The 14,562-nt window shown below is 47.5% G+C and overlaps 1 long non-coding RNA gene and 4 other non-coding genes across 5 annotated transcripts; all 5 read left to right on the top strand.

The window, feature by feature from the left end:
* Nucleotides 1-23: 23 nt before the first annotated feature.
* On the top strand, nucleotides 24-2,738 carry LOC123522293. Its single transcript, XR_006680571.1, has 5 exons — nucleotides 24-289; nucleotides 1,159-1,211; nucleotides 1,475-1,547; nucleotides 1,822-1,877; nucleotides 2,326-2,738. It is a non-coding gene; the product is annotated as an uncharacterized LOC123522293 (long non-coding RNA).
* LOC115871398 lies at nucleotides 29-120 on the top strand. Its single transcript, XR_004047273.1, has one exon. It is a non-coding gene; the product is annotated as a small nucleolar SNORD12/SNORD106 (small nucleolar RNA).
* LOC115871397 lies at nucleotides 996-1,086 on the top strand. Its single transcript, XR_004047272.1, has one exon. It is a non-coding gene; the product is annotated as a small nucleolar SNORD12/SNORD106 (small nucleolar RNA).
* LOC115871399 lies at nucleotides 1,289-1,380 on the top strand. Its single transcript, XR_004047274.1, has one exon. It is a non-coding gene; the product is annotated as a small nucleolar SNORD12/SNORD106 (small nucleolar RNA).
* LOC115871396 lies at nucleotides 2,163-2,253 on the top strand. The gene has a single exon (XR_004047271.1). It is a non-coding gene; the product is annotated as a small nucleolar SNORD12/SNORD106 (small nucleolar RNA).
* Nucleotides 2,739-14,562: the final 11,824 nt, after the last annotated feature.

Here is a 14,562-nt window from a genome sequence, read left to right as displayed (position 1 = left end):
CCCCCCACGGTCCCCCGAGGGGCTTTAGGCTGGTACAAATGATGACTTGACTTTTTTCCCCATCAGATCGACAGTGTTGATGGCTCTGAATACTTGCCAGTTAGTTCTGATAAGACCAGCCTCAAAAGCCCGGCACTGTCCACTTCCGGCCGTGGGTAGAGGGGCCTTAATGCCCTCTTTGTTTCGCAGGGTTGCGTGGTCAGGGTGCCCAGGATGGCTGTTGGAGGAGGAAGTCGCTGCCGGGCCGCCAAACGAGCCGGGGCCATCCCCTGGTCGCATGGTTTTGAGGGTAAGCGTTTGTCTCGTCCTGGTCCTACAATAAAGGGTAACTTAACTGATAACGGATTACCTCTAGAAAGGCCTTTATTACAACGATAAAATCTCACTTTCTAGACAAGGCTTACCTGATAAGTCGATTCAAGAGTAGCCCCAAATGGAATGATCATTTCGTTGTAAAAGTGTTTTGACTTTTTAAAGAAACTGCCTCCTACTCATGTGTTCACTTTTGTTCATCGGGACGAAAAGATGGCTTGTGCACTTAAAACATCCAACTGGTTGGATTGTGTGACACTATGAATCCTTTTGTTGCTTAAGCTGCTCAATCTATCGGGTGCAGAATTTCTTGGGAACACATGTTGTACTTTTACAGATATTTCTCTTCCCAATGTTTGTAAAATGCTCCTGTACACTCTGGTCTCTAGCATGTGGTTTGTTTCATGGTACAAGAGACCCAGGCCCCAGATAAAATTAAAGTCTTAAAAGGTTTAAAGATGAGGGAGCCATTACCACGCGGTCAAAATGGCGTCCAGAATCACGGTAGATAAGCCGCATGGAACAAAGGGAAACAAATTCGTGATTGGTAGTAGATCAATACATCAGACCAAGATTGCTAAGGCCATGGTAATCTACATCCCAAGGGCTAGATTTCCCACATCCTTGGTTTGGATGTCTAGCTTAAACTCAGATAAATTGCTGTTGAGAAATTGGGAGCTTCAGCTGGCATATATGATGACTGAACTTTTTTCCCCGGCAGATCGACCATGTTGATCTAACTTCTCTAAGCCAGTTTCTGTCTGATATGCTGGGATGAGCAGCTCTTTAGTCCCCTCTCCCTCGGGCACTGTCTGATAGGAGTTGATCTTTGTGTTTTCATCTCAGGGTTGCGTCTGGCAAGACTTTTGAATTAGCAGTCCTCCCACAGGACAGAATTGGTAAGTTGGGCCCATGTGTTTCCCCCCTCAGCTGAACAGGATCTCGGGAGATTTGCCCTAGGTGTTCCTCAAGCTGGGCCATTGCAACTGATGACATAACTTTTTTCCCCATCAGATCGACCTTGTTGATCTAGCTTAACTACTAGCCAGTTTCTGTCTGATGCTTGGCCCCAGATAGGACTTTGTGTTTTTGTTAGGGTTTTCTTTTTAAGCGGGGATTGATTTGTCCCACCTACCCATGACCATTTGTTTGCTTTCCACAGGTCTGGAGCTGGGTGGCACCAGGCAATAAGTGGGCTGATGTCTGCTTGCTGTTTGCTGATGGCCTGTAGTAAGGTGAGTTTTCTGAAGAATGTTTACTTAATGGGCCAATTCCACCATGGGTATAATGTGGGTAGAGAAATACTCATTTCTCTAGTGGTACTACTGGGTATAAAAAAAATGTTGGTAGCATGGGCCTCGTTCTGAATGGATGTCTGCCTCGTGTTGGCTGTAAAATTCATTTTCATACTGATTTGGATACTAGTACTGGGGATAGCACTTGTAGTCTGGTACTCTTGCATGTCTACTGTCAGAATGGAGTACTAATTAACATTTTTGCTCTTTTCAGTAAGTCTTAGTTGTGGACTTCGAATCCAGGCCAATAAAAAAAGACCCTGTGCACTGGTGAGTGGGGACTGCGTTCTACTGGGCCAGGTGTATGCCAAGGGGTGCCCCCCATTAAACGGGGACGGGGAGCTCTGCTGGGTGGAGCTTTCATGTACGCTAGGTGAGCATTGAGCAACTTGTTTTGAGTTAGTGCACCCAGTGGTGGCACCTCCAAAGATTCTTTCTGAATTTTTTTGCCAAGGACGTGGTAATCTACATCCCAAGAGCTAAATTTCCCACATCCTTGGTTTGGATGTCTAGCTTAAACTCAGATAAATTGCTGTTGAGAAATTGGGAGCTTCAGCTGGCATATATGATGACTGAACTTTTTTCCCCGGCAGATCGACCATGTTGATCTAACTTCTCTAAGCCAGTTTCTGTCTGATATGCTGGGATGAGCAGCTCTTTAGTCCCCTCTCCCTCGGGCACTGTCTGATAGGAGTTGATCTTTGTGTTTTCATCTCAGGGTTGCTCCTGACAAGTCTTTTGAACCAGCAGTCCTCCCACAGGCCGTGCAGCTGTTTTGTTTACTGCTCTGAAGAAATGCCGCAGAAACTGTTGTGATGTCCAACACCGCTTACAAGGACAGCGGCTATGGGGGAAACTAGAGTGTGCGAGTGGTTTTCTCATTTCAAAAAAGGTGGAATGTCAATTGATGTACCTCGTTCTGGATGTCTTATCAACTTCCCAAACGAAGGAAATGGCAACGTTTGTGCACTTGTGCTCGAAGACTGCCTCAGTTCACGAATTTTAACAGGAAATTTGGGAATGAGAAGGGTTTTGTTTGTGCCTTGCATCCTGCCTGACCAGGAAAAAGAGCAAGTGGAAGCATGCCATGCTTTGAAAGAACAGCTCTATCCAAATAGATGAGGTTGAAAAATGTTTCTGAGAATGGCATCACAGATTTGACAAGTGTATTAAGTAATGGAGAGTACTTTGAAGGTGGTTTTGTAAAGAAATACAGATTTGGGGAAGGGTATCCCCTTGCATACTCTGACTGGACCTTGAGAGTTGAAAAGCTTGTGCCCAGTTTGGGGGAGGGGGAGAAGGGCTATTGACCTTTGAAAGAGGTCTTGCATTTGATTTAAACGTTTGTGAAAACCATTAAACAAATGTGTATAAGCTGGATGATTGCAAGGTCTTTTTTCCCTTCTAAAAATTCATTGGCCAGCACTTGTTCCTTGATTAATACTGGTGTTAGATGTTTGTGCTCCCATTAAGATACAGCTTTACAGGGGCAGTAAAGCTGTGATGCTTTTTTACAGTAAAGCTGTGACACCAGTACAGAAGGCCACCAACTCAGCACTGGTAGGAATTACAGGGGGACTAAAAGGGGGTATGTGTCTGGAAGCTAGGTGGATATTAGCCCTAGTGGTAATGGCTTAAACCTGTGATGAGATTTTCTACTTAATTATAGTATAAGCCCCTAGCCTATAGGATCCAATGGCAAGGATGTGTAGCCGCTGCCACCAGGGCTCCTGCTGTCTAACAGTTGTTTACACATAATTAAACATCTCCCCATCCAATAACCCTTAGAAGCAGATTTTTTTTGGTCCTATTTGCCAAGGGGGTCAGTACACTGTATCAGTGGTGGGGCCTATATGTGGTTACACAGCTTGCAAATGGCAGGAATAGGACTCAAGCCTGCCCACATGTTCTCTTGAGTTTAAGTTGCCTGCTGCTTAAATGGTGTTAGGGATAGTTTGAGGGTTGCTATGAGCCATCTGGGGGATCCCTGGTGTGTAGAGTTTACAAGTTCAGCTGCCAACCACAAGGCCAGTTTCAGTGGAAGATGTGGCTTTCTACCCCCATGAAGTAGACTGGCTCCCAAATATTTGGCCTGCTATTCCTTTTTTTTAAAGTTGGTTAGTGTCCCCTGGCAATTAAAACTCATACTATAGCCTGTAATATAAAATGGGGGTAGCTGCTTTTGGAGTCCCCTCTGGATCTGCCAAGTGACCCAGGATAGAATCCCCTACTTTGGGGAACACCAATGTAGTTTCCTGACCCGCACAGGTAGTTCTGCTGTCAGAAAGGGTCACTGACAGTGAATGATGGGGGGAGTGCAGAGTGGAGATCCAAAGCCCATTAGTAGGCCACTGGAGATCCCTTTATAAACGGGAGATGAGCCAGTCAGGGTGCGATGTAACAAAGATGAGAAATACAACTTAACTCTAGTTCCTAAATGTTTCCTCCCCACTCTCACTACCATGACTTGAATTCAACCTTGCAAGTCTAGCTAGACCAGAGGATGTACACTGGTACAGATAGGAGCTGAAAATACAGGGAATCCAGGGCGGATGAGCCCTATAGGACCAGTAGTGTGAGTGGCGATACTGGGAGGGTAGAGGGAGAGTGGGTAGGAAAGAGGGAGCCGATTACAAGGAACTATATGTGACCTCCCTGGAGGAATGGACAACCGAAAAGTGGGTGAAGGGAGATGTTGGACAGGGCAAGATATGACAAAATAATTTATAAACTATCAAGGGCTCATGAGGGAGGGGAAAAATGAGGACCTAATGCCAGAGGTTTAAGTGGAGAGAAAATGTTATGAGAATGATGTACAAATGCGCTTTACACAATTGATGTGTATGGATTGCGATAACAGTTGTATAAGCCCCTAATAAAATGTTTTTTTTTAAAAAGGGTCACTGAATCAGAATCCATTCAATAGCAGTTCTGTGAGATAGGGCTGATGGCCCTGTTGGGTAAAACATTGGGCTGCAAACTAACCAATTCACATGGAGAGAGGAGGCTGCTTGCTCCTGTAAAGCACTTGATGGCAATGGGTTATATGATTTGTTATGACTTGAAATCAACTAGATAGCATTGAATTGGGATTTGGAAATAGCCTATTTCCTGTTTCAAAGGTTCAGGTAAATTACAGGTTTAAGGTTGGCTGAAACTAACAGTGATATTTTATTAGATCTATTTTTAAAAGTTTTAAGTGTGCTTACTAGACTTCCCTGTTGCTGAGCCATCTCAGGTCAGGAGTGGCATCAAAGGCAGCCAGCTAGGGGGTCAGGGAAGCTCTCAGAAGTCCCCTCCACCTGAGCCTCTTGGCTTTGCCAAGATCAGGCTTTCTTAAACTCTAGGGCCTATTGTAGGCCTTGCAGTCTTAAACCCTTTGCAACCTTCCTCAGCTTCAGGTCCCATCCACAGGCCCACCAAATAGTTGCTGCTTTAGCTTCATCTTGGGGCAAATTACTTCGCCTATGTAATCTTGTTTCTCAGACTCTGAAATGGGCTTCCTAATAATGCCTATTCAGATCGTTGAAAGTCAGTAAAACCTTGTGTAGAATGCCTACTCCAGGGCCTGGCATGTGGTGGGCTCATGGCCCATGACTTAAGGGCTCTTCCTGCTGTAACAAGCTGGGAAAAAGCTCAGGGTAAATCAGAAGACAAAAAATGTGTATTGAGTGTTCACCATGGGCTGACTTAGTTAACCTACATGCCAATCTGGTCAGTTACAATCTTATCTAATAATGTGGAAGATGGGGCATGGGGTCTTGTCAGGAGCACCTTGCCCCCTTTAATTAAACATTACTGTCTCAATTCAAAATTGTTAGTGATGTCTCGTTATCTTTTATTTTGAGGATTGTATACAAATCATACATGTCAATGTTCTACCATTGTACTTAACAAAAGAACCCAACAACAGGTTGACTACTCGTAGCAATCCTATGCGACAGGGAGGACCTCTCCCCTGTGAGTGAGTTTCTGAGACGCAACTGTTTGTGGGAGTAGAGAGCCCCATCTTTCTCTCATGGAGCGGCTGGTGGTTTTTAACTGCCGACCTTGTGGATTGCAGCCCAACATGTAGCCATTATGTCACTGGTTAGTTCATTGAGTGAGTTTACCATGCTCGGCCTGTTGCGCTGTGAGCCTTTGAATCGATTCCAACTCATGGTGACCCTATAAGATGGCATTGCCTGCTATGGTTTTTAATGAATAACTTATGTGAGGCCTCCTTCGAGACCAGCCTCTGAAGAAGGACATCGTGCTTGGCAAAGTGGGCAAAGTGGAGGGGTAGCGGATGAGATGGATTGACGGTGGTTGCAACAATGGGCTCAAACAAGGACAATTGTGAGGATGGGCAGGACCGGGTGATGTTTCATTCTGTTATGTACAGGGTCCCCAGGAATCTGAACTGACTCCATAGCACCTAACACACCATGACCTCCCAGGGACTTTTGCTTATGGATGAAATTAAGCATTTCTAGGGAGTTGTAGGGAAAGAGAGACGACTCATCTAGGCCTCCAGAATATTCCAGCTGGGAGAGGTGGTGGCTCCCCACTGGCCAGGAACAGAGCAGTTTTATAAAGGATCCACCCCCTGGGCTTTGGCGTCCAACTAGTACGGGCTCCATCTAATTCAGTTATATAAAAGGGCCCCATGAGTCAGAGCAGGTGGGACTAACAAGCATCACCATGATGACAAAAATCTTGGATAAAGGAAGAACTGCTGAGCAATTCCACATGGTGCTGAGAGCATAAACCTCAAACCCACTGCTCCGATTTCTAGCAGCCTTTTAGGACAGAATAGGGGGTCCCTGTAGTGGTGTGGGCTGCACGGCACATTGGGTGGCTAACCACACGGTTAGCAGTTTGACACCATCACTTGCAGTGTGGGAGGAAGACAAGGCTTTCTACTTCTGTAAAGAGTTAGTCTCGGAAACACAGTGGCAGATCTACCATGTCCTAGAGGGTCCTGGTGTCAGCATTGACTTGGTGGCAGTGAGTTTGTATAGGACAGAGTGAAACGTTTCCATTCGCTTTCCAAGACTAAATGTTTATAGGAGCAGAATGCCTCATTATTCTACTGAGCAATGAGTGGGCGTGAACCACCAACTTTCCTATTAGCAGGGGAGTTCTTTAATCACTGCACCACCAGGGCTCAATGTTGAGAGAAGCCCATCTCAAAAGGATGCCTATTGCATGGATTCCACTTACTGTATGATTCTTGAAAAAGCAACACGATAGTGGCTACCGTGTGGTATGTGTTATGGCTGGGGGAGAATTTGAAAAGGCTGAAGCATGAAGGTGTTTTTTTCCTGGTGTGAAGCAACTGGTCTGTATTGTGGGAGTTACATAAATCTACCTACCTGTTAAGAACGGTACATGTGTATACATTTATAACACAATAAGTCAGTTGTTAGACAGCACTGTGTCTGTTTGCAACTTACAGCAAACTTAGGTGACAGACTGGAGCAGGCCCACAGGGTTTCCTAGGCTGAACTCTGCATAGGATCAGCTCGCCAGGCCTTTCTCCTGCAGAGCTGCTGGGTGGGTTTGAACCACCCACCTCTCCAGGAGGAACTGAGTGCTCAATCACTGTGCTTCCAGGGCTCCTTCAGTCAAGTATTAAAAAGAAAAAGTAAACACTGCCATCCAGTCAATTCAACCTAACATTGACTATGGGGTTTCTGAGGCTGTAAATCTTTATGGGAGCAGAGCTGCCAAGGAACAGCTAGTGGGTTTGAACTACCTACCTTGTGGTTAGCAGCCTGTTACTTAAAGCAACAGCGTCACCAGGGCTCCTTTCAGTCAAGTATACTGTCTGATGATTAATATATATTAAATTTAAATACAGGTTCTAGACCACACTTCTTGGGGTTCGGATCCTGGCGCTGCCACTGATTAACCGTGTGGCTTTGAGGAAGTAATTCTTATCTCCCTGAGCCTCAGTTCACTTGAAAATGGAGCTGTAGTGACATCCAGCTCTGAGGGGTATTTGAAGAGTAAATGACATCAGCTGGGCACATAGAGCGTGCTTAGTCAACTCTCATTTTTCATTTCCTTTCCCTTTTTCTCTTCCACGCCTCCCACTCCGCCCTCCTCACTGCAGCCTCTGTTGCCCGGGTCAGTGGAAGCAGCGGTTCCTTCAGGGCTTGCTGTGCGGACTGTGTCTGCAGGGGGCGCTGTCGGCACACGTTTCTCCAGCCTCCGCTAGAAAGGGCAGGTCCACCTCACAGGGGCCTGGCCCGGGGAGAGCCTTTCAGACTGCAGGAGTAGGCGGCTGACTCCTAGGAGACCAGCACAAAAGGAATTGGCACATAACCCTTCCCCCTGAACCTATGGAGCCCGCTGCCCTGATTCTGACTCAGCGGCCCGACAGGACAGCGGAGAACGGCCCCACGTGGTTTCTGAGGCTGTCATCTTTGCAGACTGCTTCATGTTTCTCCCCAGAACTGGCTGTTGGGTTTGAACTGCTGATGCGGCTATTAGCAGTCCAACACTCCACCCACAGAGCCACTGGGGCTCCTTCTTAACACAATCATCTCTGCCCAGCCCACCCCCCACTTTTCCACATGACTTTCTGTCCCAAGATGATGTCATAGTTGGGAGGCAGCTACCAGTGTGGGTGGAGCTTTGCATCTTTAAGATGTGAATTGTTGAGTGAAATCTCTCCAGTCTTAAAATGGACTCTGAGCCAAAATAAAGTAAAATCGAATCTGGCAATTGTGGCCTTAGTAAACAGACTGTCCCATCCAGCCCTCCCCAGGTCACTCCTGGGTAGGGTTGTCAGAGGAAACACAGGGTGTCCAGTTAAATTTGCATTTCAAACAAACAGCAAATAGTGTCTGTGCATGAGACATACTAAAAATTACTTGTTACTTGTCTGAAATGCAAATCGAACTTGGTGTTTTGCATTTTTAATGGGCTAAATTTAGCACCACGACCTAATCCCAGTAGCACCCAGGCTTGGGACAACAGCATCTGTTCCCTGAAATACAATCTTGACGGGGCCTCCTTGGAGCGTCCCTTCTGAATCACTTTTCAGAGTCTCTGTGAACTGGGAAATTCCCGCCAAGATGGGCTTTGGGGATTCCAGTGGGTAGTTCCCAATTGGCTTCAAAGTCTGGGTGGGTGTAGGAGCAAGAGGAATCAAAGTCCCCGGGTGGTAGAACTGGCTCTCACTCCACTATATCAAGGGCCCTGTGGTGTAGTGGTTATACTGTTGGGCTGCTAACCACAAAGTTGGCAGTTCTAAACCACCAGGTGCTCCTCGGAAACTCATTGGGCCACTGTGGGTTGGAATGGACCCCACAGCAGCCAGAGGATGATACCACACAGCTCAAACCCACCCAGTGGCACTGTGGAAGAAAGGCCTGGCGATTCACTTCCCAGTGTTCACAGCCAAGACCACCCTGTGGAGCTCACTTCTACTCTGTCACACACAGGGTTTCCTTAGGTCAGAGTCAAGGCCATGGCAGTGCGGTTGGTTCCGGCCTCTGGCTACTCCCTCTTGTGCTATCAGTGGTCGTGACTTTCAGGTCCGTTTAGCCAGGTGATTAACTTTTCTTTTTAGCACATGTGGCAGAAGCAGACCATCCATCGTGGGTTTGTTTACATCCCAGGGTTGCTACGGAGTCAGAATGGATTCAGTGCTAACGGGTTGGGTTTTGGGGTCTTCGGTGACTTTTCTTAAAAGGGAAAAAAGGAGAAACTTGGATCCTTTCACTTGGCAAGCTCATTTAAACAAATGAAGGGTCCTTTTGTTACAACAGAGCTACATTTCCAGGGCACGGCGGGAAGGGTTGGGATGGGGGTGACCCATCAGGGCCCATTTTTCTGCCCTATGTCAGAGGATAACAGTGAGGTTTGTGTTTGTTGACTTGTTTTCTTTCAAATGCTAAAATGGAGGCATGGTCGTGTGTGGGCCAGCATCTGCCAGTGTGTCACACTGTGGTGCTTTAATGCTGCTGAGATGCTGGGAGCCGCATCTCCAGTGTTTAAAATATCAGGAGAGTTACTCGCAGTGGACAGGTTCCAGCCACGTTTCCAGGCTGAGACAGACTCGGGAACAAGGTCTGGTAATTACTTCAGGGAAAGCCCTCTGGATCACAAAGATGAGAAAGGAGGCATCTCCTCTGAGAAAGAGAAACTCCACATCAGCCCAAAGCCTGTTCCTAAGAAGCCAGGGGTCAGACAAGCCTCTTCCCTCCAAACTTCTTACCAATTCTGGCACCAACATTTCTCCCCACCACTCTGCCTGATTGCCAGCTGGGCTCCCACTGCACTCTCTTTCTTAGCCTCGGTTCATTGCAATGGCTGCACACAACCCACAGACCACACTCACAATTACCGGCTTTAGTAGGGAAGGTAACTGGGTACACACAATTCAGGCTCAGAAATGGTCAAGACACAGTTCTTCAGTAAGGACAGCCTCTTCCCAACATGCCCGAAGGCAAGCCTCTCTCTGGTACTCTGCCACGGGGTTCCTTAGCCTCTGTCCCGCCCAAAGGGGGACACCACTTCCTCCAGAAGCCTCAGCCTAAGGTGCACAGCTTTACTCCTGAGCCATCAAACCTAGTGCCCCTTGTAAGTCCTCCTGATGGCACTCAGCTTGGCTCAGGTCGTGGGCTGGGCAGCTTACCCACTGCTCCGTGTCCCCTCTGGCTCTCGTGCTGCTGGAGCTCCTCAGCTGCTGTTCTGGAGCCACAGCTTCCTGTCCCTGGACTGAGAAGGTTCCGTGCACAGGGTAGTGAGATCCCCACTTTTGCTATTGAGTTGGTTCTCTTGATACCCAGCAGGATAGCAAATTTGACCAACCCTCTTGTTCGATTTCTAAATTTGTATAATCATAATTGCGCACAACTAGATCTGCAATGTAGTGAACTAACAGGGCCCTTTGAAACATGATTCCTGATGTGATGTGTTCTTGTCATGTACCTGTTGTTATCATCCCCTTTCACAAGCGTGCGAGGCAGTGGAAATACCACCACTTGGGTCAGGCGCACCATTGTCCTCAAGGAACATCCTTGCTCGTCAACACTCTCCAGAGGTCTTGTGCACCATATTTATCCAATGCACTTGGCTGCTGAGATAGTTTATTATGCCAGCCTGGCCGATAAACAAGTGGGATTAACTGAAGAGCAGACAGATAAATGGCTTGGTGAGCCTCGCCTTTCTTGTCTCTCGCACTTTGATCATCGGACCAGTGTGCGGCTGCCTTGCTTGTTCTGTGCCGCAATTTAAAGGCTACACTACCTGTGGGATGCCTAGCCTGTGGACTGTGTCGCTGTAAGTTGAGGTCCCTTTAAGACATCTCTGGAGCTGGGGACTGGCAGTTGGTCACCTGGCTGGCAGTTGCTGACCTGCCTTCTGATTGGCTGCTGTGCCAACATAGCCTAGCTCTCTCTATAAATAGAGGAAGATCTGACAGCAGACTAGACTTGAAGGACTGCTAGTCTCTCACAACTTTCTCTCCCAGGAGTGAGTTGCATTGAGCCATTTGCAGTGCTTTATAATTTAACTGTTTATTTCTTGCATTATATATTTATCTGTATATGATTTAACAGTTCATTTCTTGTTATATATCTAATTATCTTTATAAATAAATATATTAAATTATCAGCAATTTGGTTTTATCTCTCTAGAGAACCCTGTCTAACACAGCTGCCCACCAGAAAGTCAAGTGTTTGAATCTACCCATACCTCCACAAGAAAAAGACCCAGCGGAGTCAACTTCCAGAAAGATCGAGAGTCTCAAAAACCCTGTAACTCATTGCCATCCGGTCGGTTACGACTCACAGTGACCTGGAGGAAGAACTGCCTCTGTAGTTTCTGAGACTGTAACACTAAGAGGACTCAAAATTCTTTTCTTTCTCCAGCAGAGTGGCTGGTGATTTCGAACTTGTGACTTGGCTGTGAGCAGCTGACCATGCAACCCACTGCTCCATGATGCTGGTGGAATTTAAGGAGCCTAGACTTGACAGCTAATTCTCTTCGCACAACTGCAAACAGAATACTGCATGGTTGAAATATCAGGAAAGGTGTGCAGCAGGGTTGTATCCTCTCACCCTATTTGTTCAAACTGTACGCTGAACAAATCATCAGAGAAGCTGGGTCCGATGAAGAAGAGTGTGGCCTCAGGATCAGAGGAAGGCTTATTAATCTTCAATATACGTATGACACAACTTTGCTTGCTGAAAGTGAGGAGGGCTTGAAGCACTTGCTGATGAAGATCAAGGATGGCAACCTTGAATATGGGACACGACTCCATGTAAAGAAGACCAACATCCTTCCCACTGGACTGAGTGGTTTCACAGTTAGGAAGAGCTATCTGCTGTGAGCAGCCTTTCCATTATAAGGGAGTTTTTTCGGGCATGTGACCTGCTTCTCACAGATGTGGATGTTCTAGAAAGCCTCTTTTGCTTTTTTTGCTGGATCTGGATTCTGCAAATGGTTCACAATCATCTGATCAGCAGTTCTTTGGATGTGAACCAGTGACCTTCCATATTGTCTGCTGATTCTGGGATTCATTAACTTCGGAAGTCTGTGAGTCAGTAGCTTACCATCTTACCTATTGTCCTTGGACCCATCCATCTCTGTAGCCTGCCATTTGACCTGCTGGTTTCGAGGGCTGTCAGTCCTATAGCTATGTGAGTCAGGAGCAACCTCCAGCACTTAACCCATGGGCTTGGAACTTGCCAGCCTCTACAAACATGTGAACTCTCTCCTTGAGATTACTCGTGCTCTCTATGTATTTGTTTCTTTCACTAGTTTTGCTGCTCTAGAGAACCCAGCTGAAGACAATATCCAACCCAATAAAACCCTCAGATGCCTTCTGTCTCAGCTGCTTTCCTACCACAAGTTGCATGAGAGAACTCAAAGAAGAACCACCAGTTGAGCCCTGTCAAAAGGCACAGAACCCTGAGAGATAATAGCAAATTGTTGTTTTAAGCCTCTGTGTTTTGGAGTGGTTCATTATGCAACAATAGATAATTGGCACAGAAGGGAGACTGACCAGTTCCTTGTCCCCGACTCAGAGCACAGTACCCTTCCACCCAGACCCATGGAGAGAGGGGAGCTCCACCCCAGCTCTGCACAGCCATTGGCAGTCTGATGGCTCTCCTCTCTGCTCAGTGGAGAATAAGCGCTCCTTTGTGCTCACAGAGGTGGCATCTGCCAAGAGCCCCGCAGTCCCCAGGGCCCTTACAAAAGGACAGCAAAGGAGAATTTCTGGGAACTGGGTCACCAGCTACTTGGATGCTTTTAACCTGGCAGGACCGCTGTGAAGTTAGACTGGAAACTTTACAGGAGCCGTTGGGCCTTGTCGTAGGATGGCTCAGGGACACACCATGGTTCGGAGAATCAGGCAGCCCCCACTTGACCCCGATGTCCACAGAGACCTCATCTCGCTCTTTCCTTCTTTCGCTCTTTGCTGTCTTCTTTCCTGTTTCTCAGTAGTCAAGACATTGGTAAAACAAGTGATCCGTAGAAAGGAGAGGAGGCGAGGCCCTCCAGTTCCAGCCATCCCACCCCTGCATCCTCACTTCCCCAGAAGCAGCCTCTTTTCACCTTTATTTGAATAAGCCAAACAGACACGTGGTCAAAGGCTCAAAAGGTACTGGGTTCTCTAGAGAAGCAAAACTAGTGACCAACTATACGAGAACAAGAGGAAAGGGTTCCAGGCTTCCAGGTCCTATATGCACTGGTTGACTCCACACAAGACGTATTCAAACAGGTCTCTCTCATCAGACACGTTCTCTCAGTCATACACGTACGTCAGTCTTATTCAGGTGCCTAAAAACAGTGACAACACCCCAGGACCAGTCAAACCAGTGCCTTTTGAGGGGATCTGCTGAGTCAGTGACACTGAAGGCAGACGTCAGCTCAGGAGGTTGGTTGAATTTTAGGATTCCGAAGTGGTGATCTTGATTTTCTTTTTTTTTTTTCTGAATACCACCCCCCCTTGATAGATTTTCTTTGAAAGACACAGTGATCATGGGCTCTTCTTACGAAGAAGTGTTAAGGGTGCTGATAATTGCACTGGCGAGAAAGAGGTCACGAAAGTTGGGCCAAGAACTGTTTCCCATCATCACAGTGCATCCTTTGAGGGTAACCAGGGCTTGCAAGGATTTCCTCAGGAAAGCTTAGCCTGGCGGTTCTCAACCTGTGGGTCGAGACCCCTTTGGGGGTTGAATGATTCTTTCAGAGGGGTCGCCTCATACATCCTGCATATCAGATATTTACATGATGATTCATAACAGTAGCAAAATGACAGTGATGAAGTAGCAACGAAAATAATTTTATGGTTGGGGGGTCACCACATGAGGAACTGTATGAAAGGGTCACGGCATGAGGAAGGTTGAGAACCACTGACCTAGAGGCTCTGCAAAGAAAGGTCTGCGATGTGCTTTTGCACAAGCACAGCCACTGAAAATCCCAGGAAGCAGTAGTTCTCCGAAAGAAGCAGCCCTGGTGGTGCAGGGGGTAGGTGCTGGGCGGCTAAGCACACATCAGTAGTCCCAAACCAGCAGCCGCTCTGCTGGAGAAAGAGGAGCCTTTCTACTCCCATGAAGGGTTCAATCTCGGAGATCCTGCCCTATAGGATCGCTTTGAGGGTGGCAGTAAGTTTCGTTGGGATTTGAGTTTCTGGTATTGTCATCCTCCTAGATTGTCCTGCCCTGCCCATCTCTAGGTCTCTGGGAGCAACCGGGAACGCTCCCAAGTGGTTTCCATAGTATCGCCATTAGCTTGGCATTTTACCGACCTAGGGAGCGGTGGAGTTTGCATGGGAAGGGCAGGGTGGGCATCTGCGCGGTGACAGGTAAGAGGTGGGTCTAGGGAAGGGTAGGAGCCAGAGCCTCCGCCCAGTGTGGGGCGGGCCGCGGAGCGCCGGTCCATGTCGCGTCCCGGCGACCAGACGGAGCCGGGCCATGGCTCTGCGCGCCGCGCCGCCGCCGCTGCCCTG

Source organism: Echinops telfairi, unplaced genomic scaffold, assembly GCF_000313985.2.
Source record: "Echinops telfairi isolate 266 unplaced genomic scaffold, ASM31398v2 ScPeMD7_5592;HRSCAF=6446, whole genome shotgun sequence".
Lineage (NCBI taxonomy): Eukaryota > Metazoa > Chordata > Mammalia > Afrosoricida > Tenrecidae > Echinops > Echinops telfairi.
This window is presented reverse-complemented; position numbering and strand designations above follow the sequence as displayed.